Below are 18,243 nucleotides of genomic sequence, written 5' to 3' on the forward strand. Positions count from 1 at the left end.
AGAAGGCCCCTGCGCACCGCTGCCGCCGAAATCCAAAGGGCTGCTCCTGTAAAGGTAAGTGGTTTTAAAGTCGCTACTCACCTCCAAGAAGGCCCCTGCGCACTGCTGCCGCCGAAATCCAAAGTGCTGCTCCTGTAAAGGTAAGGTTTTTAAACTAACTACTCACCTCCCAGAAGGCCCCTGCGCACTGCTGCCGCCGAAATCCAAAGGGCTGCTCCTGTAAAGGTAAGTGGTTTTAAAGTCGCTACTCACCTCCCAGAACGCCCCTGCGCACCGCTGCCGCCGAAATCCAAAGGGCTGCTCCTGTAAAGGTAAGTGGTTTTAAAGTCGCTACTCACCTCCCAGAAGGCCCCTGCGCACCGCTGCCGCCGAAATCCAAACGGCTGCTCCTGTAAAGGTAAGTGGTTTTAACGTCGCTACTCACCTTCCAGAAGGCCCCAGCGCACCGCTGCCGCCGAAATCCAAAGGGCTGCTCCTGTAAAGGTAAGTGGTTTTAAAGTCGCTACTCACCTCCAAGAAGGCCCCTGCGCACTGCTGCCGCCGAAATCCAAAGGGCTGCTCCTGTAAAGGTAAGGTTTTTAAACTAACTACTCACCTCCCAGAAGGCCCCTGCGCACCGCTGCCGCCGAAATCCAAAGGGCTGCTCCTGTAAAGGTAAGTGGTTTTAAAGTCGCTACTCACCTCCAAGAAGGCCCCTGCGCACTGCTGCCGCCGAAATCCAAAGGGCTGCTCCTGTAAAGGTAAGGTTTTTAAACTAACTACTCACCTCCCAGAAGGCCCCTGCGCACTGCTGCCGCCGAAATCCAAAGGGCTGCTCCTGTAAAGGTAAGTGGTTTTAAAGTCGCTACTCACCTCCCAGAAGGCCCCTGCGCACCGCTGCCGCCGAAATCCAAAGGGCTGCTCCTGTAAAGGTAAGTGGTTTTAAAGTCGCTACTCACCTCCCAGAAGGCCCCTGCGCACCGCTGCCGCCGAAATCCAAACGGCTGCTCCTGTAAAGGTAAGTGGTTTTAACGTCGCTACTCACCTTCCAGAAGGCCCCAGCGCACCGCTGCCGCCGAAATCCACAGGGCTGCTCCTGTAAAGGTAAGTGGTTTTAAAGTCGCTACTCACCTCCAAGAAGGCCCCTGCGCACTGCTGCCGCCGAAATCCAAAGGGCTGCTCCTGTAAAGGTAAGGTTTTTAAACTAACTACTCACCTCCCAGAAGGCCCCTGCGCACCGCTGCCGCCGAAATCCAAAGGGCTGCTCCTGTAAAGGTAAGTGGTTTTAAAGTCGCTACTCACCTCCCAGAAGGCCCCTGCGCACTGCTGCCGCCGAAATCCAAAGGGCTGCTCCTGTAAAGGTAAGGTTTTTAAACTAACTACTCACCTCCCAGAAGGCCCCTGCGCACTGCTGCCGCCGAAATCCAAAGGGCTGCTCCTGTAAAGGTAAGTGGTTTTAAAGTCGCTACTCACCTCCCAGAACGCCCCTGCGCACCGCTGCCGCCGAAATCCAAAGGGCTGCTCCTGTAAAGGTAAGTGGTTTTAAAGTCGCTACTCACCTCCCAGAAGGCCCCTGCGCACCGCTGCCGCCGAAATCCAAACGGCTGCTCCTGTAAAGGTAAGTGGTTTTAACGTCGCTACTCACCTTCCAGAAGGCCCCAGCGCACCGCTGCCGCCGAAATCCAAAGGGCTGCTCCTGTAAAGGTAAGTGGTTTTAAAGTCGCTACTCACCTCCAAGAAGGCCCCTGCGCACTGCTGCCGCCGAAATCCAAAGGGCTGCTCCTGTAAAGGTAAGGTTTTTAAACTAACTACTCACTTCCCAGAAGGCCCCTGCGCACCGCTGCCGCCGAAATCCAAAGGGCTGCTGCTGTAAAGGTAAGTGGTTTTAAAGTCGCTACTCACCTCCAAGAAGGCCCCTGCGCACTGCTGCCGCCGAAATCCAAAGGGCTGCTCCTGTAAAGGTAAGGTTTTTAAACTAACTACTCACCTCCCAGAAGGCCCCTGCGCACTGCTGCCGCCGAAATCCAAAGGGCTGCTCCTGTAAAGGTAAGTGGTTTTAAAGTCGCTACTCACCTCCCAGAACGCCCCTGCGCACCGCTGCCGCCGAAATCCAAAGGGCTGCTCCTGTAAAGGTAAGTGGTTTTAAAGTCGCTACTCACCTCCCAGAAGGCCCCTGCGCACCGCTGCCGCCGAAATCCAAAGGGCTGCTCCTGTAAAGGTAAGTGGTTTTAAAGTCGCTACTCACCTCCCAGAAGGCCCCTGCGCACCGCTGCCGCCGAAATCCAAAGGGCTGCTCCTGTAAAGGTAAGGTTTTTAAACTAACTACTCACCTCCAAGAAGGCCCCTGCGCACCGCTGCCGCCGAAATCCAAAGGGCTGCTCCTGTAAAGGTCAGGTTTTTAAACTAACTACTCACCTCCAAGATGGCCCCTGCGCACCGCTGCCGCCGAAATCCAAAGGGCTGCTCCTGTAAAGGTAAGTGGTTTTAACGTCGCTACTCACCTTCCAGAAGGCCCCAGCGCACCGCTGCCGCCGAAATCCAAAGGGCTGCTCCTGTAAAGGTAAGTGGTTTTAAAGTCGCTACTCACCTCCAAGAAGGCCCCTGCGCACTGCTGCCTCCGAAATCCAAAGGGCTGCTCCTGTAAAGGTAAGGTTTTTAAACTAACTACTCACCTCCCAGAAGGCCCCTGCGCACCGCTGCCGCCGAAATCCAAAGGGCTGCTCCTGTAAAGGTAAGTGGTTTTAAAGTCGCTACTCACCTCCAAGAAGGCCCCTACGCACTGCTGCCGCCGAAATCCAAAGGGCTGCTCCTGTAAAGGTAAGGTTTTTAAACTAACTACTCACCTCCCAGAAGGCCCCTGCGCACTGCTGCCACCGAAATCCAAAGGGCTGCTCCTGTAAAGGTAAGTGGTTTTAAAGTCGCTACTCACCTCCCAGAACGCCCCTGCGCACCGCTGCCGCCGAAATCCAAAGGGCTGCTCCTGTAAAGGTAAGTGGTTTTAAAGTCGCTACTCACCTCCCAGAAGGCCCCTGCGCACCGCTGCCGCCGAAATCCAAAGGGCTGCTCCTGTAAAGGTAAGTGGTTTTAAAGTCGCTACTCACCTCCCAGAAGGCCCCTGCGCACCGCTGCCGCCGAAATCCAAAGGGCTGCTCCTGTAAAGGTAAGGTTTTTAAACTAACTACTCACCTCCAAGAAGGCCCCTGCGCACCGCTGCCGCCGAAATCCAAAGGGCTGCTCCTGTAAAGGTCAGGTTTTTAAACTAACTACTCACCTCCAAGAAGGCCCCTGCGCACCGCTGCCGCCGAAATCCAAAGGGCTGCTCCTGTAAAGGTAAGTGGTTTTAAAGTCGCTACTCACCTCCCAGAAGGCCCCTGCGCACCGCTGCCGCCGAAATCCAAAGGGCTGCTCCTGTAAAGGTAAGGTTTTTAAACTAACTACTCACCTCCAAGAAGGCCCCTGCGCACCGCTGCCGCCGAAATCCAAAGGGCTGCTCCTGTAAAGGTCAGGTTTTTAAACTAACTACTCACCTCCAAGAAGGCCCCTGCGCACCGCTGCCGCCGAAATCCAAAGGGCTGCTCCTGTAAAGGTAAGTGGTTTTAACGTCGCTACTCACCTTCCAGAAGGCCCCAGCGCACCGCTGCCGCCGAAATCCAAAGGGCTGCTCCTGTAAAGGTAAGTGGTTTTAAAGTCGCTACTCACCTCCAAGAAGGCCCCTGCGCACTGCTGCCTCCGAAATCCAAAGGGCTGCTCCTGTAAAGGTAAGGTTTTTAAACTAACTACTCACCTCCCAGAAGGTCCCTGCGCACTGCTGCCGCCGAAATCCAAAGGGCTGCTCCTGTAAAGGTAAGTGGTTTTAAAGTCGCTACTCACCTCCCAGAAGGCCCCTGGGCACCGCTGCCGCCGAAATCCAAAGGGCTGCTCCTGTAAAGGTAAGGTTTTTAAACTAACTACTCACCTCCAAGAAGGCCCCTGCGCACCGCTGCCGCCGAAATCCAAAGGGCTGCTCCTGTAAAGGTCAGGTTTTTAAACTAACTACTCACCTCCAAGAAGGCCCCTGCGCACCGCTGCCGCCGAAATCCAAAGGGCTGCTCCTGTAAAGGTAAGTGGTTTTAACGTCGCTACTCACCTTCCAGAAGGCCCCAGCGCACCGCTGCCGCCGAAATCCAAAGGGCTGCTCCTGTAAAGGTAAGTGGTTTTAAAGTCGCTACTCACCTCCAAGAAGGCCCCTGCGCACTGCTGCCGCCGAAATCCAAAGGGCTGCTCCTGTAAAGGTAAGGTTTTTAAACTAACTACTCACCTCCCAGAAGGCCCCTGCGCACCGCTGCCGCCGAAATCCAAAGGGCTGCTCCTGTAAAGGTAAGTGGTTTTAAAGTCGCTACTCACCTCCAAGAAGGCCCCTGCGCACTGCTGCCGCCGAAATCCAAAGGGCTGCTCCTGTAAAGGTAAGGTTTTTAAACTAACTACTCACCTCCCAGAAGGCCCCTGCGCACTGCTGCCGCCGAAATCCAAAGGGCTGCTCCTGTAAAGGTAAGTGGTTTTAAAGTCGCTACTCACCTCCCAGAACGCCCCTGCGCACCGCTGCCGCCGAAATCCAAAGGGCTGCTCCTGTAAAGGTAAGTGGTTTTAAAGTCGCTACTCACCTCCCAGAAGGCCCCTGCGCACCGCTGCCGCCGAAATCCAAAGGGCTGCTCCTGTAAAGGTAAGTGGTTTTAACGTCGCTACTCACCTTCCAGAAGGCCCCAGCGCACCGCTGCCGCCGAAATCCAAAGGGCTGCTCCTGTAAAGGTAAGTGGTTTTAAAGTCGCTACTCACCTCCAAGAAGGCCCCTGCGCACTGCTGCCGCCGAAATCCAAAGGGCTGCTCCTGTAAAGGTAAGGTTTTTAAACTAACTACTCACCTCCCAGAAGGCCCCTGCGCACCGCTGCCGCCGAAATCCAAAGGGCTGCTCCTGTAAAGGTAAGTGGTTTTAAAGTCGCTACTCACCTCCAAGAAGGCCCCTGCGCACTGCTGCCGCCGAAATCCAAAGGGCTGCTCCTGTAAAGGTAAGGTTTTTAAACTAACTACTCACCTCCCAGAAGGCCCCTGCGCACTGCTGCCGCCGAAATCCAAAGGGCTCCTCCTGATAAAGGTAAGTGGTTTTAAAGTCGCTACTCACCTCCCAGAACGCCCCTGCGCAACGCTGCCGCCGAAAACCAAAGGGCTGCTCCTGTAAAGGTAAGTGGTTTTAAAGTCGCTACTCACCTCCCAGAAGGCCCCTGCGCACCGCTGCCGCCGAAATCCAAAGGGCTGCTCCTGTAAAGGTAAGTGGTTTTAACGTCGCTACTCACCTTCCAGAAGGCCCCAGCGCACCGCTGCCGCCGAAATCCAAAGGGCTGCTCCTGTAAAGGTAAGTGGTTTTAAAGTCGCTACTCACCTCCAAGAAGGCCCCTGCGCACTGCTGCCGCCGAAATCCAAAGGGCTGCTCCTGTAAAGGTAAGGTTTTTAAACTAACTACTCACCTCCCAGAAGGCCCCTGCGCACCGCTGCCGCCGAAATCCAAAGGGCTGCTCCTGTAAAGGTAAGTGGTTTTAAAGTCGCTACTCACCTCCAAGAAGGCCCCTGCGCACTGCTGCCGCCGAAATCCAAAGGGCTGCTCCTGTAAAGGTAAGGTTTTTAAACTAACTACTCACCTCCCAGAAGGCCCCTGCGCACTGCTGCCGCCGAAATCCAAAGGGCTGCTCCTGTAAAGGTAAGTGGTTTTAAAGTCGCTACTCACCTCCCAGAAGGCCCCTGCGCACCGCTGCCGCCGAAATCCAAAGGGCTGCTCCTGTAAAGGTAAGTGGTTTTAAAGTCGCTACTCACCTCCCAGAAGGCCCCTGCGCACCGCTGCCGCCGAAATCCAAAGGGCTGCTCCTGTAAAGGTAAGTGGTTTTAACGTCGCTACTCACCTTCCAGAAGGCCCCAGCGCACCGCTGCCGCCGAAATCCAAAGGGCTGCTCCTGTAAAGGTAAGTGGTTTTAAAGTCGCTACTCACCTCCAAGAAGGCCCCTGCGCACTGCTGCCGCCGAAATCCAAAGGGCTGCTCCTGTAAAGGTAAGGTTTTTAAACTAACTACTCACCTCCCAGAAGGCCCCTGCGCACCGCTGCCGCCGAAATCCAAAGGGCTGCTCCTGTAAAGGTAAGTGGTTTTAAAGTCGCTACTCACCTCCAAGAAGGCCCCTGCGCACTGCTGCCGCCGAAATCCAAAGGGCTGCTCCTGTAAAGGTAAGGTTTTTAAACTAACTACTCACCTCCCAGAAGGCCCCTGCGCACTGCTGCCGCCGAAATCCAAAGGGCTGCTCCTGTAAAGGTAAGTGGTTTTAAAGTCGCTACTCACCTCCCAGAACGCCCCTGCGCACCGCTGCCGCCGAAATCCAAAGGGCTGCTCCTGTAAAGGTAAGTGGTTTTAAAGTCGCTATTCACCTCCCAGAAGGCCCCTGCGCACCGCTGCCGCCGAAATCCAAAGGGCTGCTCCTGTAAAGGTAAGGTTTTTAAACTAACTACTCACCTCCAAAAAGGCCCCTGCGCACCGCTGCCGCCGAAATCCAAAGGGCTGCTCCTGTAAAGGTCAGGTTTTTAAACTAACTACTCACCTCCAAGAAGGCCCCTGCGCACCGCTGCCGCCGAAATCCAAAGGGCTGCTCCTGTAAAGGTAAGTGGTTTTAACGTCGCTACTCACCTTCCAGAAGGCCCCAGCGCACCGCTGCCACCGAAATCCAAAGGGCTGCTCCTGTAAAGGTAAGTGGTTTTAAAGTCGCTACTCACCTCCAAGAAGGCCCCTGCGCACTGCTGCCGCCGAAATCCAAAGGGCTGCTCCTGTAAAGGTAAGGTTTTTAAACTAACTACTCACCTCCCAGAAGGCCCCTGCGCACCGCTGCCGCCGAAATCCAAAGGGCTGCTCCTGTAAAGGTAATTGGTTTTAAAGTCGCTACTCACCTCCAAGAAGGCCCCTACGCACTGCTGCCGCCGAAATCCAAAGGGCTGCTCCTGTAAAGGTAAGGTTTTTAAACTAACTACTCACCTCCCAGAAGGCCCCTGCGCACTGCTGCCGCCGAAATCCAAAGGGCAGCTCCTGTAAAGGTAAGTGGTTTTAAAGTCGCTACTCACCTCCCAGAACGCCCCTGCGCACCGCTGCCGCCGAAATCCAAAGGGCTGCTCCTGTAAAGGTAAGTGGTTTTAAAGTCGCTACTCACCTCCCAGAAGGCCCCTGCGCACCGCTGCCGCCGAAATCCAAAGGGCTGCTCCTGTAAAGGTAAGTGGTTTTAAAGTCGCTACTCACCTCCCAGAAGGCCCCTGCGCACTGCTGCCGCCGAAATCCAAAGGGCTGCTCCTGTAAAGGTAAGGTTTTTAAACTAACTACTCACCTCCAAGAAGGCCCCTGCGCACCGCTGCCGCCGAAATCCAAAGGGCTGCTCCTGTAAAGGTCAGGTTTTTAAACTAACTACTCACCTCCAAGAAGGCCCCTGCGCACCGCTGCCGCCGAAATCCAAAGGGCTGCTCCTGTAAAGGTAAGTGGTTTTAAAGTCGCTACTCACCTCCCAGAAGGCCCCTGCGCACCGCTGCCGCCGAAATCCAAAGGGCTGCTCCTGTAAAGGTAAGGTTTTTAAACTAACTACTCACCTCCAAGAAGGCCCCTGCGCACCGCTGCCGCCGAAATCCAAAGGGCTGCTCCTGTAAAGGTCAGGTTTTTAAACTAACTACTCACCTCCAAGAAGGCCCCTGCGCACCGCTGCCGCCGAAATCCAAAGGGCTGCTCCTGTAGAGGTAAGTGGTTTTAACGTCGCTACTCACCTTCCAGAAGGCCCCAGCGCACCGCTGCCGCCGAAATCCAAAGGGCTGCTCCTGTAAAGGTCAGTGGTTTTAAAGTCGCTTCTCACCTCCAAGAAGGCCCCTGCGCACTGCTGCCGCCGAAATCCAAAGGGCTGCTCCTGTAAAGGTAAGGTTTTTAAACTAACTACTCACCTCCCAGAAGGTCCCTGCGCACTGCTGCCGCCGAAATCCAAAGGGCTGCTCCTGTAAAGGTAAGTGGTTTTAAAGTCGCTACTCACCTCCCAGAAGTCCCCGGCGCACTGCTGCCGCCGAAATCCAAAGGGCTGCTCCTGTAAAGGTAAGTGGTTTTAAAGTCGCTACTCACCTCCCAGAAGGCCCCTGGGCACCGCTGCCGCCGAAATCCAAAGGGCTGCTCCTGTAAAGGTAAGGTTTTTAAACTAACTACTCACCTCCAAGAAGGCCCCTGCGCACCGCTGCCGCCGAAATCCAAAGGGCTGCTCCTGTAAAGGTAAGTGGTTTTAACGTCGCTACTCACCTTCCAGAAGGCCCCAGCGCACCGCTGCCGCCGAAATCCAAAGGGCTGCTCCTGTAAAGGTAAGTGGTTTTAAAGTCGCTACTCACCTCCAAGAAGGCCCCTGCGCACTGCTGCCGCCGAAATCCAAAGGGCTGCTCCTGTAAAGGTAAGGTTTTTAAACTAACTACTCACCTCCCAGAAGGCCCCTGCGCACTGCTGCCGCCGAAATCCAAAGGGCTGCTCCTGTAAAGGTAAGTGGTTTTAAAGTCGCTACTCACCTCCCAGAAGGCCCCTGCGCACCGCTGCCGCCGAAATCCAAAGGGCTGCTCCTGTAAAGGTAAGTGGTTTTAACGTCGCTACTCACCTTCCAGAAGGCCCCAGCGCACCGCTGCCGCCGAAATCCAAAGGGCTGCTCCTGTAAAGGTAAGTGGTTTTAAAGTCGCTACTCACCTCCAAGAAGGCCCCTGCGCACTGCTGCCGCCGAAATCCAAAGGGCTGCTCCAGTAAAGGTAAGTGGTTTTAAAGTCGCTACTCACCTCCCAGAAGGCCCCTGCGCACCGCTGCCGCCGAAATCCAAAGGGCTGCTCCTGTAAAGGTAAGTGGTTTTAAAGTCGCTACTCACCTCCCAGAAGGCCCCTGCGCACCGCTGCCGCCGAAATCCAAAGGGCTGCTCCTGTAAAGGTAAGGTTTTTAAACTAACTACTCACCTCCAAGAAGGCCCCTGCGCACCGCTGCCGCCGAAATCCAAAGGGCTGCTCCTGTAAAGGTAAGTGGTTTTAACGTCGCTACTCACCTTCCAGAAGGCCCCAGCGCACCGCTGCCGCCGAAATCCAAAGGGCTGCTCCTGTAAAGCTAAGTGGTTTTAAAGTCGCTACTCACCTCCAAGAAGGCCCCTGCGCACTGCTGCCGCCGAAATCCAAAGGGCTGCTCCTGTAAAGGTAAGGTGTTTAAACTAACTACTCACCTCCCAGAAGGCCCCTGCGCACTGCTGCCGCCGAAATCCAAAGGGCTGCTCCTGTAAAGGTAAGTGATTTTAAAGTCGCTACTCACCTCCCAGAAGGCCCCTGCGCACCGCTGCCGCCGAAATCCAAAGGGCTGCTCCTGTAAAGGTAAGTGGTTTTAAAGTCGCTACTCACCTCCCAGAAGGCCCCTGCGCACCGCTGCCGCCGAAATCCAAAGGGCTGCTCCTGTAAAGGTCAGGTTTTTAAACTAACTACTCACCTCCAAGAAGGCCCCTGCGCACCGCTGCCGCCGAAATCCAAAGGGCTGCTCCTGTAAAGGTAAGTGGTTTTAACGTCGCTACTCACCTTCCAGAAGGCCCCAGCGCACTGCTGCCGCCGAAATCCAAAGGGCTGCTCCTGTAAAGGTAAGTGGTTTTAAAGTCGCTACTCACCTCCAAGAAGGCCCCTGCGCACTGCTGCCGCCGAAATCCAAAGGGCTGCTCCTGTAAAGGTAAGGTTTTTAAACTAACTACTCACCTCCCAGAAGGCCCCTGCGCACTGCTGCCGCCGAAATCCAAAGGGCTGCTCCTGTAAAGGTAAGTGGTTTTAAAGTCGCTACTCACCTCCCAGAAGGCCCCTGCGCACCGCTGCCGCCGAAATCCAAAAGGCTGCTCCTGTAAAGGTAAGTGGTTTTAAAGTCGCTACTCACCTCCCAGAAGGTCCCTGCGCACCGCTGCCGCCGAAATCCAAAGGGCTGCTCCTGTAAAGGTAAGGTTTTTAAACTAACTACTCACCTCCAAGAAGGCCCCTACGCACCGCTGCCGCCGAAATCCAAAGGGCTGCTCCTGTAAAGGTAAGTGGTTTTAACGTCGCTACTCACCTTCCAGAAGGCCCCAGCGCACCGCTGCCGCCGAAATCCAAAGGGCTGCTCCTGTAAAGGTAAGTGGTTTTAAAGTCGCTACTCACCTCCAAGAAGGCCCCTGCGCACTGCTGCCGCCGAAATCCAAAGGGCTGCTCCTGTAAAGGTAAGGTTTTTAAACTAACTACTCACCTCCCAGAAGGCCCCTGCGCACTGCTGCCGCCGAAATCCAAAGGGCTGCTCCTGTAAAGGTAAGTGGTTTTAAAGTCGCTACTCACCTCCCAGAAGGCCCCTGCGCACCGCTGCCGCCGAAATCCAAAGGGCTGCTCCTGTAAAGGTAAGTGGTTTTAAAGTCGCTACTCACCTCCCAGAAGGCCCCTGCGCACCGCTGCCGCCGAAATCCAAAGGGCTGCTCCTGTAAAGGTAAGGTTTTTAAACTAACTACTCACCTCCAAGAAGGCCCCTGCGCACCGCTGCCGCCGAAATCCAAAGGGCTGCTCCTGTAAAGGTAAGTGGTTTTAACGTCGCTACTCACCTTCCAGAAGGCCCCAGCGCACCGCTGCCGCCGAAATCCAAAGGGCTGCTCCTGTAAAGGTAAGTGGTTTTAAAGTCGCTACTCACCTCCCAGAAGGCCCCTGCGCACCGCTGCCGCCGAAATCCAAAGGGCTGCTCTTGTAAAGGTAAGGTTTTTAAACTAACTACTCACCTCCAAGAAGGCCCCTGCGCACCGCTGCCGCCGAAATCCAAAGGGCTGCTCCTGTAAAGGTAAGGTTTTTAAACTAACTACTCACCTCCAAGAAGGCCCCTGCGCACCGCTGCCGCCGAAATCCAAAGGGCTGCTCCTGTAAAGGTAAGGTTTTTAAACTAACTACTCACCTCCAAGAAGGCCCCTGCGCACCGCTGCCGCCGAAATCCAAAGGGCTGCTCCTGTAAAGGTAAGTGGTTTTAACGTCGCTACTCACCTTCCAGAAGTCCCCAGCGCACCGCTGCCGCCGAAATCCAAAGGGCTGCTCCTGTAAAGGTAAGTGGTTTTAAAGTCGCTACTCACCTCCCAGAAGGCCCCTGCGCACCGCTGCCGCCGAAATCCAAAGGGCTGCTCCTGTAAAGGTAAGTGGTTTTAAAGTCGCTACTCACCTCCCAGAAGGCCCCTGCGCACCGCTGCCGCCGAAATCCAAAGGGCTGCTCCTGTAAAGGTAAGGTTTTTAAACTAACTACTCACCTCCAAGAAGGCCCCTGCGCACCGCTGCCGCCGAAATCCAAAGGGCTGCTCCTGTAAAGGTAAGGTTTTTAAACTAACTACTCACCTCCAAGAAGGCCCCTGCGCACCGCTGCCGCCGAAATCCAAAGGGCTGCTCCTGTAAAGGTAAGGTTTTTAAACTAACTACTCACCTCCAAGAAGGCCCCTGCGCACCGCTGCCGCCGAAATCCAAAGGGCTGTACCTGTAAAGGTAAGTGGTTTTAACGTCGCTACTCACCTTCCAGAAGGCCCCAGCGCACCGCTGCCGCCGAAATCCAAAGGGCTGCTCCTGTAAAGGTAAGTGGTTTTAAAGTCGCTACTCACCTCCAAGAAGGCCCCTGCGCACTGCTGCGGCCGAAATCCAAAGGGCTGCTCCTGTAAAGGTAAGGTTTTTAAACTAACTACTCACCTCCCAGAAGGCCCCTGCGCACTGCTGCCGCCGAAATCCAAAGGGCTGCTCCTGTAAAGGTAAGTGGTTTTAAAGTCGCTACTCACCTCCCAGAAGGCCCCTGCGCACCGCTGCCGCCGAAATCCAAAGGGCTGCTCCTGTAAAGGTAAGGTTTTTAAACTAACTACTCACCTCCAAGAAGGCCCCTGCGCACCGCTGCCGCCGAAATCCAATGGGCTGCTCCTGTAAAGGTAAGGTTTTTAAACTAACTACTCACCTCCAAGAAGGCCCCTGCGCACCGCTGCCGCCGAAATCCAAAGGGCTGCTCCTGTAAAGGTAAGGTTTTTAAACTAACTACTCACCTCCCAGAAGGCCGCTGCGCACTGCTGCCGCCGAAATCCAAAGGGCTGCTCCTGTAAAGGTCAGGTTTTTAAACTAACTACTCACCTCCAAGAAGGCCCCTGCGCACCGCTGCCGCCGAAATCCAAAGGGCTGCTCCTGTAAAGGTAAGTGGTTTTAACGTCGCTACTCACCTCCAAGAAGTCCCCTGCGCACTGCTGCCGCCGAAATCCAAAGGGCTGCTCCTGTAAAGGTAAGGTTTTTAAACTAACTACTCACCTCCAAGACGGCCCCTGCGCACCGCTGCCGCCGAAATCCAAAGGGCTGCTCCTGTAAAGGTAAGTGGTTTTAACGTCGCTACTCATCTTCCAGAAGGCCCCAGCGCACCGCTGCCGCCGAAATCCAAAGGGCTGCTCCTTTAAAGGTAAGTGGTTTTAAAGTCGCTACTCACCTCCAAGAAGGCCCCTGCGCACTGCTGCCGCCGAAATCCAAAGGGCTGCTCCTGTAAAGGTAAGGTTTTTAAACTAACTACTCATCTCCCAGAAGGCCCCTGCGCACCGCTGCCGCCGAAATCCAAAGGGCTGCTCCTGTAAAGGTAAGGTTTTTAAACTAACTACTCACCTCCCAGAAGGCCGCTGCGCACTGCTGCCGCCGAAATCCAAAGGGCTGCTCCTGTAACGGTCAGGTTTTTAAACTAACTACTCACCTCCAAGAAGGCCCCTGCGCACCGCTGCCGCCGAAATCCAAAGGGCTGCTCCTGTAAAGGTAAGTGGTTTTAAAGTCGCTACTCACCTCCCAGAAGGCCCCTGCGCACCGCTGCCGCCGAAATCCAAAGGGCTGCTCCTGTAAAGGTAAGTGGTTTTAAAGTCGCTACTCACCTCCCAGAAGGCCCCTGCGCACCGCTGCCGCCGAAATCCAAAGGGCTGCTCCTGTAAAGGTAAGGTTTTTAAACTAACTACTCACCTCCAAGAAGGCCCCTGCGCACCACTGCCGCCGAAATCCAAAGGGCTGCTCCTGTAAAGGTAAGGTTTTTAAACTAACTACTCACCTCCAAGAAGGCCCCTGCGCACCGCTGCCGCCGAAATCCAAAGGGCTGCTCCTGTAAAGGTAAGGTTTTTAAACTAACTACTCACCTCCCAGAAGGCCGCCGCGCACTGCTGCCGCCGAAATCCAAAGGGCTGCTCCTGTAAAGGTCAGGTTTTTAAACTAACTACTCACCTCCAAGAAGGCCCCTGCGCACTGCTGCCGCCGAAATCCAAAGGGCTGCTCCTGTAAAGGTAAGTGGTTTTAAAGTCGCTACTCACCTCCCAGAAGGCCCCTGCGCACCGCTGCCGCCGAAATCCAAAGGGCTGCTCCTGTAAAGGTAAGTGGTTTTAAACTAACTACTCACCTCCAAGAAGGCCCCTGCGCACCGCTGCCGCCGAAATCCAAAGGGCTGCTCCTGTAAAGGTAAGGTTTTTAAACTAACTACTCACCTCCCAGAAGGCCGCCGCGCACTGCTGCCGCCGAAATCCAAAGGGCTGCTCCTGTAAAGGTCAGGTTTTTAAACTAACTACTCACCTCCAAGAAGGCCCCTGCGCACTGCTGCCGCCGAAATCCAAAGGGCTGCTCCTGTAAAGGTAAGTGGTTTTAAAGTCGCTACTCACCTCCCAGAAGGCCCCTGCGCACCGCTGCCGCCGAAATCCAAAGGGCTGCTCCTGTAAAGGTAAGTGGTTTTAAAGTCGCTACTCACCTCCCAGAAGGCCCCTGCGCACCGCTGCCGCCGAAATCCAAAGGGCTGTTCCTGTAAAGGTAAGGTTTTTAATCTAACTACTCACCTCCAAGAAGGCCCCTGCGCACCGCTGCCGCCGAAATCCAAAGGGCTGCTCCTGTAAAGGTAAGGTTTTTAAACTAACTACTCACCAAGAAGGCCCCTGCGCACCGCTGCCGCCGAAATCCAAAGGGCTGCTCCTGTAAAGGTAAGGTTTTTAAACTAACTACTCACCTCCCAGAAGGCCGCTGCGCACTACTGCCGCCGAAATCCAAAGGGCTGCTCCTGTAAAGGTCAGGTTTTTAAACTAACTACTCACCTCCAAGAAGGCCCCTGCGCACCGCTGCCGCCGAAATCCAAAGGGCTGCTCCTGTAAAGGTAAGTGGTTTTAACGTCGCTACTCACCTTCCAGAAGGCCCCAGCGCACCGCTGCCGCCGAAATCCAAAGGGCTGCTCCTGTAAAGGTAAGTGGTTTTAAAGTCGCTACTCACCTCCAAGAAGGCCCCTGCGCACTGCTGCCGCCGAAATCCAAAGGGCTGCTCCTGTAAAGGTAAGGTTTTTAAACTAACTACTCACCATTCCAGAAGGCCCCTGCGCACTGCTGCCGCCGAAATCCAAAGGGCTGCTCCTGTAAAGGTAAGTGGTTTTAAAGTCGCTACTCACCTCCCAGAAGGACCCTGCGCACCGCTGCCGCCGAAATCCAAAGGGCTGCTCCTGTAAAGGTAAGTGGTTTTAAAGTCGCTACTCACCTCCCCGAAGGCCCCTGCGCACCGCTGCCGCCGAAATCCAAAGGGCTGCTCCTGTAAAGGTAAGGTTTTTAAACTAACTACTCACCTCCAAGAAGGCCCCTGCGCACCGCTGCCGCCGAAATCCAAAGGGCTGCTCCTGTAAAGGTAAGGTTTTTAAACTAACTACTCACCTCCAAGAAGGCCCCTGCGCACCGCTGCCGCCGAAATCCAAAGGGCTGCTCCTGTAAAGGTAAGGTTTTTAAACTAACTACTCACCTCCCAGAAGGCCGCTGCGCACTGCTGCCGCCGAAATCCAAAGGGCTGCTCCTGTAAAGGTCAGGTTTTTAAACTAACTACTCACCTCCAAGAAGGCCCCTGCGCACCGCTGCCGCCGAAATCCAAAGGGCTGCTCCTGTAAAGGTAAGTGGTTTTAACGTCGCTGCTCACCTTCCAGAAGGCCCCAGCGCACCGCTGCCGCCGAAATCCAAAGGGCTGCTCCTGTAAAGGTAAGTGGTTTTAAAGTCGCTTCTCACCTCCAAGAAGGCCCCTGCGCACTGCTGCCGCCGAAATCCAAAGGGCTGCTCCTGTAAAGGTAAGGTTTTTAAACTAACTGCTCACCTCCCAGAAGGCCCCTGCGCACTGCTGCCGCCGAAATCCAAAGGGCTGCTCCTGTAAAGGTAAGTGGTTTTAAAGTCGCTACTCACCTCCCAGAAGGCCCCTGCGCACCGCTGCCGCCGAAATCCAAAGGGCTGCTCCTGTAAAGGTAAGTGGTTTTAAAGTCGCTACTCACCTCCCAGAAGGCCCCTGCGCACCGCTGCCGCCGAAATCCAAAGGGCTGCTCCTGTAAAGGTAAGGTTTTTAAACTAACTACTCACCTCCAAGAAGGCCCCTGCGCACCGCTGCCGCCGAAATCCAAAGGGCTGCTCCTGTAAAGGTCAGGTTTTTAAACTAACTACTCACCTCCAAGAAGGCCCCTGCGCACCGCTGCCGCCGAAATCCAAAGGGCTGCTCCTGTAAAGGTAAGTGGTTTTAACGTCGCTACTCACCTTCCAGAAGGCCCCAGCGCACCGCTGCCGCCGAAATCCAAAGGGCTGCTCCTGTAAAGGTAAGTGGTTTTAAAGTCGCTACTCACCTCCAAGAAGGCCCCTGCGCACTGCTGCCGCCGAAATCCAAAGGGCTGCTACTGTAAAGGTAAGGTTTTTAAACTAACTACTCACCTCCCAGAAGGCCCCTGCGCACTGCTGCCGCCGAAATCCAAAGGGCTGCTCCTGTAAAGGTAAGTGGTTTTAAAGTCGCTACTCACCTCCCAGAAGGCCCCTGCGCACCGCTGCCGCCGAAATCCAAAGGGCTGCTCCTGTAAAGGTAAGTGGTTTTAAAGTCGCTACTCACCTCCAAGAAGGCCCCTGCGCACTGCTGCCGCCGAAAACCAAAGGGCTGCTCCTGTAAAGGTAAGGTTTTTAAACTAACTACTCACCATTCCAGAAGGCCCCTGCGCACTGCTGCCGCCGAAATCCAAAGGGCTGCTCCTGTAAAGGTAAGTGGTTTTAAAGTCGCTACTCACCTCCCAGAAGGCCCCTGCGCACCGCTGCCGCCGAAATCCAAAGGGCTGCTCCTGTAAAGGTAAGTGGTTTTAAAGTCGCTACTCACCTCCCAGAAGGCCCCTGCGCACCGCTGCCGCCGAAATCCAAAGGGCTGCTCCTGTAAAGGTAAGGTTTTTAAACTAACTACTCACCTCCAAGAAGGCCCCTGCGCACCGCTGCCGCCGAAATCCAAAGGGCTGCTCCTGTAAAGGTAAGGTTTATAAACTAACTACTCACCTCCCAGAAGGCCCCTGCGCACCGCTGCCGCCGAAATCCAAAGGGCTGCTCCTGTAAAGGTAAGGTTTTTAAACTAACTACTCACCTCCCAGAAGGCCGCTGCGCACTGCTGCCGCCGAAATCCAAAGGGCTGCTCCTGTAAAGGTCAGGTTTTTAAACTAACTACTCACCTCCAAGAAGGCCCCTGCGCACCGCTGCCGCCGAAATCCAAAGGGCTGCTCCTGTAAAGGTAAGTGGTTTTAACGTCGCTGCTCACCTTCCAGAAGGCCCCAGCGCACCGCTGCCGCCGAAATCCAAAGGGCTGCTCCTGTAAAGGTAAGTGGTTTTAAAGTTGCTACTCACCTCCAAGAAGGCCCCTGCGCACTGCTGCCGCCGAAATCCAAAGGGCTGCTCCTGTAAAGGTAAGGTTTTTAAACTAACTGCTCACCTCCCAGAAGGCCCCTGCGCACTGCTGCCGCCGAAATCCAAAGGGCTGCTCCTGTAAAGGTAAGTGGTTTTAAAGTCGCTACTCACCTCCCAGAAGGCCCCTGCGCACCGCTGCCGCCGAAATCCAAAGGGCTGCTCCTGTAAAGGTAAGTGGTTTTAAAGTCGCTACTCACCTCCCAGAAGGCCCCTGCGCACCGCTGCCGCCGAAATCCAAAGGGCTGCTCCTGTAAAGGTAAGGTTTTTAAACTAACTACTCACCTCCAAGAAGGCCCCTGCGCACCGCTGCCGCCGAAATCCAAAGGGCTGCTCCTGTAAAGGTCAGGTTTTTAAACTAACTACTCACCTCCAAGAAGGCCCCTGCGCACCGCTGCCGCCGAAATCCAAAGGGCTGCTCCTGTAAAGGTAAGTGGTTTTAACGTCGCTACTCACCTTCCAGAAGGCCCCAGCGCACCGCTGCCGCCGAAATCCAAAGGGCTGCTCCTGTAAAGGTAAGTGGTTTTAAAGTCGCTACTCACCTCCAAGAAGGCCCCTGCGCACTGCTGCCGCCGAAATCCAAAGGGCTGCTACTGTAAAGGTAAGGTTTTTAAACTAACTACTCACCTCCCAGAAGGCCCCTGCGCACTGCTGCCGCCGAAATCCAAAGGGCTGCTCCTGTAAAGGTAAGTGGTTTTAAAGTCGCTACTCACCTCCCAGAAGGCCCCTGCGCACCGCTGCCGCCGAAATCCAAAGGGCTGCTCCTGTAAAGGTAAGTGATTTTAAAGTCGCTACTCACCTCCCAGAAGGCCCCTGCGCACCGCTGCCGTCGACATCCAAAGGGCTGCTCCTGTAAAGCTAAGGTTTTTAAACTAACTACTCACCTCCAAGAAGGCCCCTGCACACCGCTGCCGCCGAAATCCAAAGGGCTGCTCCTGTAAAGGTAAGGTTTTTAAACTAACTACTCACATCCAAGAAGGCCCCTGCGCACCGCTGCCGCCGAAATCCAAAGGGCTGCTCCTGTAAAGGTAAGGTTTTTAAACTAACTACTCACCTCCCAGAAGGCCGCTGCGCACTGCTGCCGCCGAAATCCAAAGGGCTGCTCCTGTAAAGGTCAGGTTTTTAAACTAACTACTCACCTCCAAGAAGGCCCCTGCGCACCGCTGCCGCCGAAATCCATAGGGCTGCTCCTGTAAAGGTAAGTGGTTTTAACGTCGCTACTCACCTTCCAGAAGGCCCCAGCGCACCGCTGCCGCCGAAATCCAAAGGGCTGCTCCTGTAAAGGTAAGTGGTTTTAAAGTCGCTACTCACCTCCAAGAAGGCCCCTGCGCACCGCTGCCGCCGAAATCCAAAGGGCTGCTCCTGTAAAGGTCAGTTTTTTAAACTAACTACTCACCTCCAAGAAGGCCCCTGCGCACCGCTGCCGCCGAAATCCAAAGGGCTGCTCCTGTAAAGGTAAGTGGTTTTAACGTCGCTACTCACCTTCCAGAAGGCCCCAGCGCAC

This window comes from Scyliorhinus torazame, chromosome 20 (genome assembly GCF_047496885.1).
Source record: "Scyliorhinus torazame isolate Kashiwa2021f chromosome 20, sScyTor2.1, whole genome shotgun sequence".
NCBI lineage: Eukaryota > Metazoa > Chordata > Chondrichthyes > Carcharhiniformes > Scyliorhinidae > Scyliorhinus > Scyliorhinus torazame.